Below are 19123 nucleotides of genomic sequence, written 5' to 3' on the forward strand. Positions count from 1 at the left end.
TTGAAGCTGAAATAATACAAATGAGCAGACAACTCCTGCATGGATAAGATTACTTTTATGCCAGGTTCATTTACAGGTTACACGTAGACCTGGCTGTGCTCCTGATCCCCAATCCCATCCCAACCCAACACTGGTTCCAGCCACACAGCTGACCCACACTTCAGGCCCAGGTTCCAGCTTCACCCCCCGCCGTGTTCAGAACCGTGTGCCTATCTGGCTAACGCTCCTAATTCCCAGTACTCCTGACCCCAACCCGGCAAGTGTGCAGAGTCAAGGTTGCTTGGGTCAATAGATAACAAGGACTAAGTACAAACACAACTCCTCATTGTAACAGTCTATCTTAAAATGAAGCTGTAAGCAAGGTGAGACAAATTTACAAGAGATAACGTATGGTATGCCAAACTGCAAACAACCAATATTAAGATAGCAATTTTCATTAGCTTACAGACATGCAACATATTCATCTTGTTGGTCTTGCTTTGACCCAATACAATCTAATTGATTCCCAATTATCCTTCAAAATAATCCAGAAATCCACTCAGATTAAGGATGATTTAGGACTTCATAACCTGAAACTTTAACCCTGTTTCACATAACACAGAGTCCTTCTGATCATTTCAAGCATTTTAGGTTTTCATTTGTGAGTGACCAGGTGTCCACATCACTTAAAAAGAAAACAACACTGGATGCCACAAGACTTCCATTTTCTAAATGTCTACAGTCCCAGCTAGTGAAGGGGCATACAGAATGGGGGGGGGGGGGGGGGGGTAGATCTGCAAATACTCGTCAGAAGCAGGTGTCAGCGACCAAAGATGTGATGGTGTACTTTTGCTTTGTCAAGCTTATCGTCACCTGACTGAACAAATGCAACCCAACGAAACAGCGCTCTCTGATTATCCGTGCAAAACACGCCGACAGACATAACATACACAGACAAAAACATGCAGGACAAGTATTTCATCTATATAAATAAATGTTATTTCCTGAATACGAGAGTCTCAGATAAGAGGAAACGAAGATCAGGAAATCTATGGCATGCTTCAGCTGGACGAAGAGACTATCTTACCCTATCGCTGTCTTCTAGACTGACTGGTTTCATTCACACAGTGGCTGTGAACTCTACAGCATTGTGAATCTCAAGGTTGGGCATGGCATCACACTGAGAGATTAGACTTTAGCCTCTCTCTCCCTGCTACTGTGCTACTTCTGGACAAGACTGATAACTAGGTCCTGGGAATGGGTCAAAGTGACTGATGGTGCACTGGCATCAATATTTGGGAACCTTCTACAGGAGCTGTACTGAGAGCGTCCTGGCTGGCTACACCACAATGTGGTACGGTGGCTGCAGAGATCAGAGGTCAATCCAAAGTACCACAAGAGTGGCAGAGAGGATCACAGGAGTCTCCCTCAATTCTCGACCCCCCCCCCCCACCCCATCAACATGATCTACTGGGATCGTTGTATGATGAGGGGACTCAAAATCATTGAGGACCCCTACCATCCTGCACACAGCATCATTCAGCTGCTTAGAGCCAGTACCACCAACCAGGCTGAGAAACAGCTTCTTCCCATGGGCAATGAGAATGTTGAATGACCAAAGGAACTGCTCACACTAACCAGCTGAGAGTTTCATATTTATGAAAGAATTTTTTTTTAATTTGTATATATGAGTATTTGTCCAACGTGTACATTGTTTGTCTGTATGTGTTGTCTGCATATTTTACACAGAGGACTGGAGAGTGCGGTTTCGTCAGGTTGTGCTTGTGCAATCGGATGCCAATAAACTTGACTTGGATGCAAGAACAAGCTATCTTTGAGCTCTGTGAATTTTTGTATATTTTATATACATGTTCTTATAGATCTATCCAGGTGTTAACAAAATATTATTGTGTGTTAACTGCCATTCTATGCAGTGGGTTCTGAGGAGTGCAAAAGAATTGAGAGGGAGCTGCTACTCCTCAGGCACTACTGACGAACAGTCCTGTGAATCAGTGGGTCCCAGATCAGAGCTCATCTAACATTCAGTGGGTGCTTTCAAACTGCAGTGTAAAATGGGGTTAACCAGGCAATTTGCATGATGTGGTGTTCTGCAGTGCGAACAAACAGACACAAACAATGAAAGGCTACACTACAGGCTTTAATTAACTTAAAACTTGCACTCAAGGTTCTGTATCCTTTCTGGCTCCGTGTGCTCTTCTCCTACCCAAGGCCCAGCATGAGCCTCTATGTGGGGTCGGTGATTGGCAGGGATTAGGTTACCTCCCTGCATGTACAATGGGTTTCCCTCTGCAAGGGTGTGGACTGGCGCAGGCAGTCACTGACAGTCCAGTGGTTGCATCACCACACACGGTTAGCACCCCAGTTACACAGCAGTTTGAAAGGGACCAACTGGGTTAACCCCGTCATCAGGGAGCCTGGTTAAACTTACCTGGGATGTGTCCATGGCTGATTTGAAAATAAAAATGGCCGACCCGTTTATTCCGGTGACATCAGCGCTTATGTGCGTCACCGGGCGGCCAGAATCTGAACGTCTGGCAGTACTTCCGGTGAGTGCGTGAAGCATCATTGCGGGGGCGGGATCCCCCTTAAATCGGCGGGTTGGCAATTTAACGGGTAGATCCCCCTGCAATTTGAAAGGTGCTCCCAGCACTTTTTCCCCAGTAATAGCACCTGGGTCCCAGGTGCTGCAATTTGAAAGGAGTTACAGCAATGGCCCAATACCTGACTAGAGCATTCCCTCACCATCGATCCCAACATTGTTCATGCCCGCTCTCCTCTCTTGGGAGAATTAAATGTTTTCAACACACAAACAAATATCCTGTCCACAAGACAAACCATTGCTGTGCATTTCTCAGTTATTTAGCTGGTGATGGATTTGCATACGTCAGACATACTTAACTAAATTAATGGAAAAGCACAATATTATCCTGGTTCAGTGACCAGCGTTTTTGCTTTATTTTGTTAAGAAAGCCAAACAAGCCTAAAAAAAAATTGATTTGCCCAAAAATAAGTTTAAAAAAACTCCAGTGCTTTCCTTTAAATCAGTTTTATTCACTGGACAAAAATCATCTTTCATGGAAAGCTACTGAACAGCTTCAACTTCTATCATTCATCTGAGACTTATGAGCTGATATATTTTATTTATAAGCTGCTTTACACTTTATTAATTGAAACCTTCCTGATTTACCTTTTGTGCCTTCATTATGATGCTGCCCTCACCCCCAGCACAAGAGGTGCTGTGAAGAATCACCTTAATATTAAAATAAAATGATAAATCTCCTCACATCGCACATCGCGGCAGAAACGTTGGGTCGAACTTGAGGCTTGTGAGCTTTTTAAAAAGGCTTAATGAACACAGCCCAGAAATGTTTTGAGGCTCTCATTCACACATTGTGAAAGACTTACTTTGCTACTAGTAAAGAAATTAAGTAAAGCAAATGCCTTCAAATATATCAGTATCGACAGCGTAGCGAAACACGATCCTTCCACATTATTAGCATTCAGGGTGCATTAGCTGGGCAAGTGCTTCATTTTTTGTTTGTAAGTATGTTTATAATTTATAGTTCTGGAGAATACAATTTACAAGAGTCTGTTTTATGATCTCACAAATAGATGGATGAACTCAACCATATAACAGTTCAAACACTAGGCATAAATATGACCTAAATCTTCCAAATGTACCCTACCATAAAAGTAGCTTACATATATAAAATAAATTAATTCTTGCATGTCATATTGGTTTCTTAACATAAATTCAACCAGTGAGTCTATGAAACAAGTTTGTTTTTTTCCCCCCAAGTAGCTGCTCAGAAATGCCATCATCTTCACGTGCAGTTTTAATGTTGCTTCTGTACACAACCCAACAGCCCTCTTGAGAATGACAAAATATTGAAAGGAAATTAGAAGTTGACCAGAAGGCAAATATGATGAAACAGCTCTGCCTAACTGTTGCGGAAAGGCAGTAGACGCGAGCACGATCGACGACGACAGCGGTGCTCATTTTTAATCATTATTTAGATGGCGGAGTTCGAAGGCTCAGAAAAAAATGACTAGCATTGTCTAGTTTGCGAGTTTTAATTGCCAGCCTGCCTCCCAAGACCCAATGCAATGACATTGGTTGAGACCTGGAATAGACGTGCTGGGACTTTTTTCAATTCCCTTTCACAGGTTTGGTGGACGAGCTGTGAAAATCCTATTCTCGGTTGTAGCCCAAGTTACGAGGGAAGATTGGGGCAAGTCCTGTGAAAATGACGCCCATTTATTTAATTTTTTAAATTTAGACTTATAGCACGGTAACAGGACCTTCCAGCCCATGAGTCCATGCTTCCCAAATACCCTAAATTAACCTTTTGAAGGGTGGGAGGGAAGTGGGACACCCAGAGGAAACCCACACAGAAATGGGGAAAGTGTACAAACCACATACAGTCAGTGCAGGATTCGATCCATGGTCACTGGCGCTGTAATAGCTTTGCACTAACTGCGCTGCCCAAACTTCAAACTAAATAGAAGAATCAAGAGCAATAATTTCAGGATTTACAAAATGGATCCAAATGAAAAAAAAGATTGAATTTCTGTTACTACCTTTCGAATATCTTTCAGGAGGTCCCAACACTCCTTATGATCAATGTTTAGTGTAGATATAGCCAGCATAAAAAGCTTATTGCTGAGTGCAGAAGAACAGATTATTCCCCCCCCCCCCCACCCCGTGCTTTTGATGGAAATGTATTATGGGATGTCGATTACAATTGCAATTCATCAGGTAATTTTGTTACTGACGCACAGTAAATAACTCGCAAGGCTGAGAATGAGTTACTGATTCACAATGGACATGGATCTCGTCCTATGCCGTGATCCAGGCTTTCTGGGGAAGGGTCAGGGTGTTAGAGGCAAAGAGGAAGGGGCCATAGGTGCAGTCGCAGAATGGGGCGGAGCCAGGTAATCAGGAATACAGCAGTTCACCACAGTTACGCCAAGGGAAAGACAGGTACTTTGTTATAGTGAGAACAATATTCTCACTACTAAAAACAGACACGTGTCCTTCCAAGCTACCAAACAAACCAGAGCCACTTGTCCTTCCAGGCTACAAAAAAAAACACTCTCAATATTTCTTAAGGTTGATTAGATCCTTCATTCATTTTGTAAAAACTTGTACATAATATCACCCCCCCCCTCCCAATTAACAATAATTTTCTTTCTTTTACTGGATAAGAAAATGCCAAAGCATGAAGTCAATGACCGAGTAAACAAGGCATAGCCGATACAGTACACACAGCAGCATCTATGAAGGAAGAAACCTATTACTTATGGTCAGGGGTCATTGCCTTCTTTCTTTCTTTCTTTACAGATACACCTGACCATCTGAATATATCCAACATTTTATGTTTTTACTTCGGATTACCAGCAATTGCAAACATTTTTATTTTGCTGCATTTATCAACGTCGCCAGCAAACAGTAGGACATAACAAGTGAAGTTATTGGAAGGGTGCCAGCAAGCAACATTCACAAAGCACCTTGAACACAGTAGAACATCCATGGGTGCTTCTCAGATGCATTGTCAAACAAAATTTGAAACAAGAGCCTCACATTGTGATATTAGGGCAGATGAAGTAAGCCATGTTCTAAAATTAATCGTAAAGAAGAGTGTCCATTGGCACAACATTGGATCAAAGCAGAATTAGAAGGAATCCAACAAAAAATTTTTCCAAATTAACGATCAAACAGTCTCTTCATTAAAATAAAGAACAGAAGAGGATTTATTCATGATCAACATTTGAATCCACAAGTTGCCTGCTTGGTCCCAATAAATTATAAACAATTTTAAAACACATCAAAGTAGAGCTGAGTGCTGTGACTTGTGCTTTAAGAGGCTGCGGTGATGTATTTGCTCTGGATTGAGTAAATGTGTAATTTACCGACACATTTAATAAGAACCACAAGGGAGTGAAAACAAGACAAGAATTTCACTGAATTGGTCCCCCCCCAAAAAGGTGGGATGATTTATATCCATTACCTTCAATTTGAGGTTAGATTCTCTCTTTTCACTTGAGAATTAGTTACTTTTGGTAAGAAACTGTGGATGGTCCCCAGATTAGGAATTCACACTTGCGCTAATTGAAACCCGTCTGTTGGTCACGATTGTTTTGTTTGTAGTAATAAAAGCTCGTCGTCACCACAGCCGCTATTGTCAAATTTTATGGAAATATTTTTCACAATCTCACAATCACAAGTGGTAGAATCCACAAATATCCACATTAGACACATCATTGACTCAGCAAAAATTCTATTGAATTCAACCCTTTGTGAAAACGGGTTTGCAAAGAGACGGTGCGACAGATTCATGCTCGACTTACCACTTGCAATGCTCTTTTCAGTTCTGAACGTTTTGGTACATTTGCTTCATTTGTGCCTCTGTTTTTCCCCTTTGATTGAGTGATCAGTAACTCACTGGTTGCCAATTTCCGATTCCACCAAGGCAGACAAAAATTCCTCAAAAAGGTACTCTAGGTTTCACCTGTAACAAATAATTGAAAGGCGTTCAGATCACCCTTACACCACTCATTTAAACATGTACTCCAATCCAATTGCTCCCAATCTTTTTCAAATAGATGTTTGCACTGAGTAAAACCCTCCCTAATAATGTCTGATGATGACTGAGGTAGGTGGGAAGCAGAATTTAACGATATTTCTGTGAAACTTTCTAAAAAATTACCTCAAAATTATTGAAAATTCACACACCCCTTTGCAAGCTTTGCGAGGGGAAGGCAGGATGGGAGCAACTGCTTTAATGCATCTCATATAACTGAGTCTTGGGACCTAAACCACAGGCAGACATGTCTCCAACCAAAATGGCGCGATGTACCCAGCATTTCCTCCTTTGCATGGCAAGGGGGCCAGGACCTGAAGCACATCCAGTAATTTGGCAATAATTATTTTCCTAAAATCTCTATCTTTATCAGTCGAAGGCAAAGACAAGCAGTGATATTATCAACTGATTAGAATCAGTTCCCATTTGCAGACTCAGGAATGGACCATTTGTTGAGCTAACAGTTACTTTTGTGATAATTAACAATTGTGATATTCTTGTAAAGTGCGACATTCTTGAACAATCTGCTTTTAAAACAGTTTTTTTTGGTCAGTGATGGTTGCTGCGTCAGGATACTAGCAGGATGACTGCCTCGAGGAAGGATATATTCATTGTGCATATCTAGTTTAGTCTCCAGATCTGCAGCCTCGTGGCAAGCCATTCATTCTCCTCTGAAACTGTGCATGGCCCAATCAGGATGAGCAAACGCCTTTGCCAATTTGCAATGAGAACTATGGTGACATGGCATTGATATCGGCGTTCGATCTCCAAACATTCAAGCCCAAAACTCTGTCTTTGCTCTTTAAACTGTTTGACCTACCGAGTTCCTCCAGCATTGTGTTTTACTTCAATCACAGTGTCTGCAGTCTTGTGTGTCAAGGATGCACTTGGTTCAGCTCTGCCTATACACTAGCTTTGGGCTGTGCCCACATATCAGCCAAGATGCTCCATCATCGTCCCATTCATACCCCGCAGAACATGGGCATCGAAGCATTGCACAGTAGTAAAGGAGTGGCTCTGGAAGTTCTGATCATTGGGCAGCATGGTTAGCGCAGAGCCATTACAGCACCAGCCATCGGGACTGCGGTTTGAATCCTGTGCTGTCTGTCAGGACTTGGTACCTTCTCCCTGTGTCTGCATGGGTTTATCCCGGAACTCCCTGTCTGGCAGCGCACGAGACCATGGACAGACATGCCAGCAAGGGAATGGGAAGGGGAATTGAAACAGGTGGCCACTGGGCAATTCACACTATTGCGGCGAACAGAGCCGATGAACTTAACAGCAATATCTACACCTTGATGACAGAATAAAAACTCTCATCCATGGAAGTCTATCAAATGGGACCATTTACTATTCAGTTCATGCATGGGCCCCATTCATTTTCCATCTTCAGGTTTGCAGTTGAAAATTGTCTCTAATCATTTATTCTTCTAAATTGCAATGAAAAAATAATTTTAATTAAAGCAAGCCATGACAATTAAATTATTAATTCCTTGTAGTTGTGTTTCTAATCTACATATTTGGTCAGCATGTTCATTCAAAGAAGGTGATCTTATTTCAGCATTTACTTACGCTGGTATTTATCAAGTTCTTTCAAAAGTCTCAAGGAGATACCTTCCATCAGTACATTGCAAGAATAAATGTTCTCACTACTAATTATCCAGATGGGGATAATTCAGAATCTCTTTGTCTTTCTATCTGTTAATTAATTAATGGTTTAAATATCATCTTGATGCAAAGTACTTGTCAGAAATGGGGTCCACAATTGTGATTTACAACTTGGCTTCCAACTGCTCGAAAGCTGAAGCACCCCAGGGTTAAATTTAATTCAAATGTAAGACAGTCAATTGTTCTCTAGCAATTTCGCTAAAACTCCCCATTGGGAAAGCAGTATGAAGCATTAATGGGATATATGCTTCCCTTCCTACACATTGTCATTTGTTGGGACCTGAAATATTAAATTAAAATTAGTGGTTTGTCATCCTGTAACAGATTTGTTCTGTTCAGTGCCGAATACGGTAATTGAAGGGATTACCCACTGTGTTGCCTTTTCTAAAGAGCAGCTTTTTAAAATATCAAGTACCTGTGTCAGGCACCTAATCCTGTTTCACCAGCCAGTGCAGAAGGGAGACTGTGATTTGACTTGCTTGATGACAATACTGCCTCTTTTTTACCCAAGTGTCACACTGGTAGGAAGACTCATTAAACGTGTGACTCAACATTAAAATATTGCTGCGTTTGTGTCATCAGAAATCCATTTTGCATTTACCATATTGTGCAGGTTCTCAGCACACCTATCAATATTTCCCCCCCCCCCCCCAAGTCATGAAAAATAAGGATTTTCTCAGTCCAGTACAAAAAGTGCTGGACCAAAATGGAAAGCTCAAACCCCATTAAATTATCTTCTTTTCAAGCCAAGAAATAACCCCAATAATTCACATTTATTTCAGCAAATATTCAGTCACTTAAAGTTTACATTTTCTTCTGCATATCTGGGATTAATTTCCAGTCATTATTGTAATCCAATGCCTGATCTTACCTCAACTGGCAATGGAGGTGCACCAGGATTGCTTTTGATAGGCCCAATGCCTTATTGGGCACTTGAGAAAAGTAGAAGGGTCTGACAAAAATTCAGAGCAATCATTTTACTTCTATAAATATTCTTGGTTAAAGATATCAAACTTATATATTGATATGAAAAAAGTGACCTCACTTATTTTACAAGTTGGAAGCGATTACTAACTTCCAAGACGAGGAGAGATTTTCATTAAGCTTAATTTATTCATGTGATTAAGGACACTGTTGGCAAGGTCAATATAAAATGCCTCTCCTTAATTGCCTCTCAGCCACCTTCTTGAACGTTCTGAAGATGGTCTCGCAATGTCGTTATGAAGGGGTTTCCAGGAGGTTGTTCCAACAACTGATACATTCCCACGTTACAATGCTAGTGACGTGGGCTGCAACGTTGAGATGGGGATGCAGCATTTCACTGCTCCTCATGGTCAACTAATTCCCACTGGTTGTTGTATTCCATTCATTAGTTTTGGGCTCTCCTGCGCAGAATATATTGATAAGGACTCCAAGATGATGCATCTCGCACACCATTACCACTAAGTGCACAAAAATAGAGAAGATGGAGCTTGAAGTTGATTACATTTCAGGGAATGAAGTTCTTATTCATCATACTGTGATGTTCCATTCAAAATTAAAAAACCCCTGTATCTGGCACATACAGGGATTGGCAGATGCCAGATATGGAAATTTTCCGGTTGCTTGAGACTCCCTCTTACAATGCCTATCTAATACACCAGTATTAAGAATAAACAGTTTAAAATGACACAAAAGTGTAAAATCCAAAGTAATTTGAAAATAAAAAATCATTATTGTAGTCCTTAATTACGTAATATTCACTTTAATCAGGTAATTCACGCAACTTACAAAATTTAAATTTGAAACCTGGTCCCAGTAGTAATGTTGTGCTAATCGTGATGCCAACTGTACTGTTGTCATAATTAACGTCCCCTCCTCCAAGTTTACAGATAAAACCCAAGGTAGCTACTAATATACTAATAAGATAAAGACTCTTACTAAGAAGGGATAAGGAGATACTTTGAGAGCGTCACCCCAACGGGTAGCAACATCAACCAGCTCTTCGTCCTGGGCGACGCCATTTCATTCAAATGCAACTTTATTCAAACAGCTGCTACGAGCAAAGCCCGACCAAGGCCCTCCGGTGGCTCAATATTTGCTCTCATCTTCACCAAAGGGTTGCAAACATTTACTTTAAATATTTTAAACTTTTATTTTTCTCTTTTTTGCTGTTTGCATGGGGTTGCCAGTTACTTGAATTCTGGAAATTTACAATTTCAAACATTTTGAGCATTGAGCTCCAGTCTGTATACCAGGTAAGAACATTGAACAGGAGAGCAAACTGGCTGCTGTTATGTAAGAGTTGGAAAGCTTTGAGAGAACATTTGAAGTAGACAATGAGTAGAAAGCACATGGAGTTCTCTATTCTGTTTCCCGATACAAAACTGGCTCAAGTAGAAAAAAGGAAAATGAAAAATCACTTACAAGGATGAACTGGCTAAGCATTTATTGTTTTCATAATCAAATGACGTATGAAGATTTCACAACTGTTTTTTCTATTGTAAGAATGATTAACCTCTTTCTAGCTCCTTTTGCAATAGGTATGGATGGCTGTGGGTTGAATACAGAGAACTAGAACTAGCACGAGAAGACAACTTGCTTGTTTCTGTGCGGCAAAACTCTGACTTTATGAATTATGTGGATGTTCCAAAGTGATTTGCAGCATATTCGTGGCTTTTGAACGAGACTCAGTGTTGTAAGGAACATGGCAGTCAACTTATGCACAGCTATCTTGCCTGTTGTAAAAATACAGAAATTCTGGAGGAACGCAGCAGGTCTTGGTATCGGTGCCACAAGACTTACACCACCAGGTTCAGGAATAGCTGCTACCCCTCGACCATCAGACTCCTCAACAACAAAATCATTTAAGGACTCTTACTTGTGCACATTATTGATTTTCTTTCTACTCCCTGTATCGCACCGTGAGTTTGTTTGCATTCATTATCTGTTTATGTTTCTTTTGTTTACATGTTCACGCAGTGCGCAGTTCATTTTTGCACTACCGATTAGTGGTGATTCTGCCGCGCCTGCAGGGAAAAGGAATCTCAAGGTTATATGTGATGTCATGTATGTACTCGGACAATAAATCTGAAATTCATGACCGACCTTTCGGGCCAGAGTCCTTCTTCAATCTACATCTTTACCTTCTATGGATGCTGAGAGACCTGCTGAGTTCCTACAACATTTCTGTGTTTTTACTACAACGACTGAGCTGGCAAACTTTCATATTTTACTTGCATATTAAATGTTTTTAAAGAGGAGAAACGTTGGCCGTGAATTTTTGCATAATCTCACCACTGTATGCCATATCTTGTCAACGATGAAAGTTTGATGGTTCATTCCACAAACTTTCTTTGATAAGAGAATGAGCCAAACTAGAATTAATGCAATGTTCAGTTAAACATTTTTTTTTGAGATGTGGAAATGGTTTAAAAGATGGAAGGTGTTCAACAGTTAACATTGTTTCAAGTGAACAAAATCTCTCTGACACTGGGTCATTTCAATGTTAACCCTGCTTCGTGTACAACAAACAAAAGGAAATATTTTGCCCTATTAGATGGGCAGAAATTGCATTTTTGCTACTGAAATTCTGTGCTGTGATGAAATACGACAGCCAGGAGGCACCCAAACAGAGTCTATTGTGCAGAGAGGAGGAGATTCTAGCCACATATTATTACATTTTGTAATTAATTATCTAACTCACTGGCATTGATAGGTTCTAAAAATACTAAAAGGCATTGTGTGGCTTTAAAGACAAGTGATATGGTGCTTGTTGTAGATGCTAATTTTTTTTTTTTAAAGTACAATTTCATTAAACTGAATGTCATAAGAAGGTTTGGAGCCAACAGGGACAATCGCAAATATTTAACAGTTAGCAGTTCGGTTCCACATATTGTAAACTTGGTTCAGTGTGAAATACATTTCATATTCCTGTGTAAACAAAATACATGCTTTAAAAAAAAATATTCAAAGCATGACCAAATCATTATTAAATTCAAGGTTTTATCATTTTCCTCAATGTATTTATTAATTATTAATTCCATTTTGACATATTTTGTGTCTGAAGGGGCAAGGTTTTGGCGGCTCTGTTTATTGGTTATTTCACCTTGTACCAAGATTTTCCTCCAGCAGTTCAGGGAGCTCTTCAGCTCCCAGCACAGTGTCAGGGCAGCATGGGGCCACACCAAGGCCTTTCCCAGTCGCAACCACTCTGAGATCGGTGAGGACCCTCCCCCAGACTCCTTAAATCTGCTGCCTAAACGCAACCTGAGCTCCGGATCCAAAACTCTGATATGATCTGGAAGCCTTTAACACCCAAGACCCTTTGGCCACCCTTCTTGCCTTCAGCACCCTCTTGAATCCCAGCTCCGATCCCTGGCTCCCATGAGCCGATTCCCCTGCGACCGCAAGTCACCTGCAGTCGGAGTTGGTTGCTCACAGTTTTGAGGAATCCATCAGCTCAGCACGGAGGTCCACTGTTTGGAGATCTTCCAGGTGGAAGGCTGCGCTGCCTTGAGGAAATAGCCCAGTTACAGGCTTCTCTGCCAGGGTGACATGGTTCGTGTAATGGCTAGCACAACGTTATTATAGTGCCGTTGACCCAGGTTCAAATTTGATGTTATCTATAAGGTGTTTCATGTTCTCCCCGTGCATGGGTTGTCAATTTTTCTCCCAGCTTCCAAAAAATTACAGGCTTATTAGTTAGTTTGCAGTTAATTGGACAGCACAGGTTTCAATAGCTGGAAATGGCCTCTACCATGTTGTAAGTAAATAAATGTATTTTTTAAACAAGAGCCTATCTTCAGTTTGGTGGAAAAATAATATGCAAATCTTTAATTTACTTTTATGTTATTTCTTTCACATTTAATTTCCATCATAATCTCCATTGCTAAATAGCAATAGGGATTTGTTAAGTGGAAGACAAACAATTTGGAACTAGAAATTTGATCCTGGGTTAAATTTTTTAATAAACGTGCAGAGCAAAACTGATCTCCAAAACTAGCCATCCCTTCCATACAAGGAGTGAAACGTGAAAAGTCTGCAGACGTTGTGAATGAAGTTTAAAAAAAACACACACAAAAATACAGGAGGAACTCAGCAGTGACCAAAGGAGGTAAAGAAACATCAGTTATACATCTCTCCTCTAGCACTTTTGTGTTTTGACATGATCCTTCCCTGAAAAATTGTACTGTGGACCTTGAAGGGAAAAGCTGGCCTTGAAGGGAGAGATGAAACCTGATGAATTTGTGGCAGTTCTTTCCTGAGAAGCTGTCAAAAGTCCACCACTTGAAGGTGCCCATGCCATCTTCCATAATAGACCAAATTTTCACGCATTCTGGATAAAATTCTTTTTTTTCTACAATGGGAAGAGGTGGGAAAGTCTGCCCATTCCAATGGTTCCCCTAGTTCTCTATGATCTCTGATTGTTGATGTGTCAAATCAATCGAAACTTTGTGGATGCTATTTAAGAATGGTCTGGTTCTTGAAATAATAGAACCTATTAAGCCTCTTTCAGTATTTTTTAAAATCCTGCTTGTTTCAAGTGTTACTGTGCTCCAGATTTGGGCATTATGATTCTTGAGTCCCGTATTCTTGCACATCTCACCTCATGCCATCAGAGTAAACTCGATGTTCATTTACTTGCATACAAGCTTTTCCTGTCTTATAATATTTACTCTAATTTCAGCTAAATTTAAAAAGTGTATGAAGTTTTGTGCGAAACAGGTTTGGAAAAATTTGATAATCAATTGAGCTATCAATCTTAATTTGAGAATGAATTTCTTATTAATAAATACAATAACATGCACATTGAAAACAAACAAACGAAAGTGCTCAATTTGGTACAATTCATTCTGTGAATTAAAACCACCTCCATGGTTTAATCAAAAATTTAATTTCTATCAAATGTAGCTTTCCTTGCCAGTCTTTCCCAATCCCTTTAACAATGAGAAGTTGAAGAGACGTCATCCAAGGACAGAAAAGATCAGCTGTTGTTTTGGGTTGGGACCTGTTATCAAGGCTGGATAAAGAACCTTCATGGAGGGTTATGACCCGAAATGTTGACTGACCATTTCTATCTATGGGATATTGCCAGATCTATCAAGTTCCTCCATCATCTCCTTCTTCATAAAATGAAGATATTTCACCTCATCAGGGCCTTTACTGGATTATAGCAGAGTTTGTGTAGATTTGCTTCATTTGCCTCTCTTTTTATACATTTCAGCAGGCAAGGGTTAAAAAGAATATTTTTTTGGGAACAATTTGACAAAATTGGTTCCTTTTAGTAACGCGACTGCAAGATGTTTTAACCAAGGCTGTGCTGTTCTCGAAACTCGTACTAGATGTTTTGTTGAAGTCTACAAAGTACAAGTGATTACAGGACATGTGGATAGTTATGAACAGGCTGTAAAAATAGGAAACTAAAGCATACAAGGAGGCTTATGCCCATCTGCGTATGGGTTTTAAAAATAAATTTAGACAAACAGCATGGTAACAGGTCATTTCAGCCCACAAGTCCATGCTTCCCAATTTACACCTCATTAACCTACACCCCTGGTGGGAGGAAACTGGAGCCTCTGGAGAAACCCCATGCAGAACGTACAAACACCTTACAGACAGCATGGGATTCGAACCTATGTCCGGACGCGATCGCTGTAAAGGCATTGCGCTAAGTGACGCCAACCGTGCCGCCCTTCCTTGCAGAAAGGCCCTGTTGTAGGTTACATGCTCATGTAACAGAGCACCTGCTTTGCAAAGCTAATAAACTTGTGTTGCTGTGGTGATATGACCACCAGCCTACTGCAGGGGGCAATCTCTGTACCTGCAGGAAGACCACCTAAGGGCTGACTCCACCCGACCGGCTGTCAATCAGCCAATCTGAATAGACCCCTGAGGGGGATGATTCCACCTGGCCGGCTGTCAATCAGCCGACCTGAATATAGACCTGGGCCGGCCCCTCCTGAGCCAGTCACATGGGAGCCACCGAAGAATGAATTGGTGTTTAGACTTTTACCTGAATAAAGCCTGTTGTACAGTCTTTTGAGTTTTGTGCTTGCTCGCACCACAGTTGCACATACATTGCTTTATGTTTGATCTAAGTTAACACTGGCTCACATTAATCTTCTCCGTAAGCCATTCTCATCTCTCTCTCTCTCTCAGATTCCACCACTAGGGGCAATTAACAGTGGCCAAGTAACCAACCAAGGCTCGCGTCTTTGGGATCTGGAAACCGGTGCGGTCTTGAGGAGAAAATACTAATTCCTCATGAGGCCACAGGAGGTCAGAGCTGAATGCGGGCCACTGAGGCTGTGAGACGACAGCTCCACTCACGGTGCCGCTGATTGGATCAAAACTCATGCAAGCCACTGTACATTTGCGATTGGTTTTTCAATATGAAGCAGTTCACAACATTTCCAAAAAGAGAACCCTTTCTGGACATTGCTGTTCCAGTTTACCTCAAACTGTAATTTTTTTTGTATAAAAAAATACACAATACTTTAAAACCTACAGCACCAGAGACAACCATGTTTAGATTATGTGGGAAATATTAAATTCTTATTGAAGTCATGAAAATCAGTGTATTATTCATCACCAACAGATTAATTCATTTTTTCCGACCATAAGAAGCAAAAATAAAAAAAAAAGAAAATCAGTTCATTTCTTTATTGCAAACAATAACCTTCCCCATGGTTATTTGTTCTTTGGAATGTTATAGTTGTCTTGCTATAACACATCAACAGAGGACCCAATTTTGTCATGCAAATGAGTTCGGCTGGATGGTAAATTGCATAGAGGAGCAGTATTTTATCAGGGATAGTTGCTGTGTGCACACACTAGATTTTCATTCACACGACTCTTAATTCATGCCCCGCTCTCCGCACAATGTGGAAGGCTCTGTCCACTCAATACTCGGTAGCGTGCAAAGCCTGAGATAGCCCTTAATGAGAAGCGCCTTGTCTTTATCTCTTTTATGCGCCAACCATTATCTTTCCTAGTCTAAACCATGTGGTTACCAGTGATGATAACGCTCTCAGGCATCAACTGCTGATGAGATTTCTATGTAGTTTCCCCACAATGAGTCTATCAAAACAGCTTCAAAAATATGAACCTTGGTGACAGCCTAATAGTGTGACTTGAGTGCAAATTTACAGCCAAAACACAACAGCCCTTTAATTCTTCAAGCAGCCTTATCTACCCTGTTTCTCTTCTGGGTATAAGATAACAGTAATTCTCCAGCATCCTATTTTTTTCACTGAGTAAGATGTCCCAATGTCTTTCTGCATGCTTAAGATAAAGGGTTAAAGACCAACTTGTGTTGGTTTCTTTGTGAGGGGGAAAAAAATCAATATTCAACAGATTTTATCTTCACTACATAGCATAAAACAGTAATTTTCCCTGCATCGGTTAGTTTTTATGAATGCACATAATACTTGGAGTGTTGAGGGCAGATAAAAGAATTAGTGGCGGCACCAGGGGACAAAGGCATGAAGTAGAGCAACGTATTAGAATGTCATTTCTTTGTCCTCACTGCTTATCAAACCGGTGAGGCTGAGTCCTGGTAAACAGTTCAATCTTTCAACTAACTCCATAAATGCACATCCTATTTCTGCAGTCTGAAACCTGGAGCCACGTTTATTTGTGGCCGCTGATGCTGGGGAAGTGGGAACAGCCACACTTACACAGCAGCTTTTCACCGCACAAAAACAAAACTGCTTCGTGGAAATCCAACCATTTGCGTGAGAGAGTTGCCTGATGATTAATCTGTGAAACTTTAAATTCTAATTTAAATCCCAACAAATGACATGGACGAAGGAGAAAATCCTACAACTGTTTAACTGGGGAGCATGCATGCTTTTTTTTTGAAAGCAGCACGGTAACAGGCCATTTCGGCCCACGAGTCCGTGCTGTCCAATTTACACCCAATTAACCTACACTCCAGGTATGTTTTGAACGATGGGATGAAACTAGAGCCCCCGGGGAACACGTGCAGACATGGGGAGAACACACAAACTCCTTACAGATAGTGTGGGACAGTGTTTTCCAGAAAGGTTTTGAAAAGCCTTTGACAGTGACTTACCAACAACATATTACTGCAGCCATTACAACTCCTGTTACCATCGCTGAGGATAGTTTGGGATTTTTCAATTTTTGAATAATTCCAAATGATCTCTTCCTTTGATACTTTTCTCCCCATTTCCACATGACTTTTTTTTGAGGTATGACCCCACCCCCAAACACATTTGGTATTTTTCACATAGTTTGTGATGGGGCATTCTTTTCTTGACCTAACCCCCTCCTCTGACCTAGCCTTTCTTGCCTCTTCTGTTCACCAGCCCTGGCCCCACATTCTTTCTTTCCTTTGGGGATTAAAAAAATAACTCCAATTTTCAACATCTTTATTTAGCGGGAGGGTTGGGCTCCCCGTTTGAAGAATTGCTTCAATGAGGCACCTTGCTCTCATTTACAGCCTTCATCGAACAGTACATTTAATAGAGGAGCAAGGACGTCATGTTACAACTGAACAAGACGTTGGTGAGACCATACTTGGAATATTGTGCACAGCTTTGGTCAACCAGCTATTGCAATCATTAAGCTGGAAAGAAGGCAATAAGGATTCACAAGAATGGAACTGGGATTGGTGGGCTTGGATTGTAAAGAAAGGCTGGGAGTTTTCTCCCTCAATCCTTTATTGAGGGACTTTATTGAGGATCATAAATATGAAGGGCAGAGATAAGATAAATTGTCACAGGGCTTTTTCCAGGGTAGGGGAGTCTAAACCTCAAGGGCATAGATTTAAGGTGAGAGATGAAAGATTTAAAATGGGTCTGAGGGGCATCTTCTTCAGAGGGTGGTGACTATATGGAACAAGGTGCAAGGGGAAATCATCAGAATTGGGGACAAGTGCAATGTTCAGAAGACATTTGGGCGGTCACGTGGATGGGAAAGGTTTTGAGAGATGTGGGTGGAAGATAGGGAAATGAGACGAGCTTAGTCAGCTTGGACAGGTAGGACCAAAGTCTAATCTACAACTCTGAAATCTCGAAGGAATATGGGTCGGGCTCAAGGAGCAGAGTGGCCTCGTTTAGTACCTGTTCCAAATTTGGTCCTGAAAGAGACAGTTGTACAGGCAAACATCTGGCCATAATACTTCTAAATTCAGATAACTTTTGGTTTAGGGAATTAAGGGGATATGGGGAGAAGGCAGGTAGGTGGAGTTAGGTCATAAATTAGATCAGCCATGATTGTATTGAATGGCGGAGCGGGCTCGATGGACCATTTTTGGCCTACTCCTGTTCCTACTTCCTATGTTCCTATGTTATTTTGCATGCAAAATGTTCAAGTGGACACGAGTGAATTCAGTTGTATTGGAACTGTGCCAAGTAACTCGCACTAACAAATGAAACAGACTGCCTTGAAACTGGACTACCTGATTCAAAGTAGTAGTGTATTAAACCATAGGATTCATATCAAAATGATACTGCACCACAAAGATCTCTGTACAGTAATGCCTGCCCACAAGATTTATACTTCAGTATTATGCTTATTCTGAGATATGTTACTACAAGATACACGCTACATGATAACGTATCATAGAGTCTATACCACAATGAAATAGTGGCATAGAATCTATGGACAAGTGGCCCTTTATTACGGTGTTCTAAGAAAACTCTTGCAGTACTATGGGCGTCATTCAGTAATAACACATGACAATGTTTTCATTCCAGTCATACTAGGGCCACTGAATTCACAGAAAAATATTATGCGAACATAAGGATCGCATTACAGTAATAGTATGCCACAGGAGGCCCATAACAAACTACTACAGGCTCTAAACTAATCTGAACATGTGCATTAGCATTCACAGGGTAGTGGCATCATGTCACAAGATC

General features: G+C 40.9%; 1 protein-coding gene across 6 annotated transcripts in view; it reads right to left on the bottom strand.

Annotated features, from left to right (window-relative positions):
- The window catches only part of LOC138749881 (LIM/homeobox protein Lhx1-like), a 440383-nt gene that overhangs the window by 369841 nt on the left and 51419 nt on the right, over positions 1–19123 (bottom strand). For all 6 annotated transcript variants that reach the window (XM_069911872.1, XM_069911869.1, XM_069911866.1 and 3 more), the window contains one exon: positions 6352–6512. The gene's annotated coding sequence lies outside the window, so the exon portion shown is untranslated. The remainder of the gene's footprint in view (positions 1–6351; positions 6513–19123) is intronic.

Source organism: Narcine bancroftii, chromosome 14 (assembly GCF_036971445.1).
Source record: "Narcine bancroftii isolate sNarBan1 chromosome 14, sNarBan1.hap1, whole genome shotgun sequence".
Lineage (NCBI taxonomy): Eukaryota > Metazoa > Chordata > Chondrichthyes > Torpediniformes > Narcinidae > Narcine > Narcine bancroftii.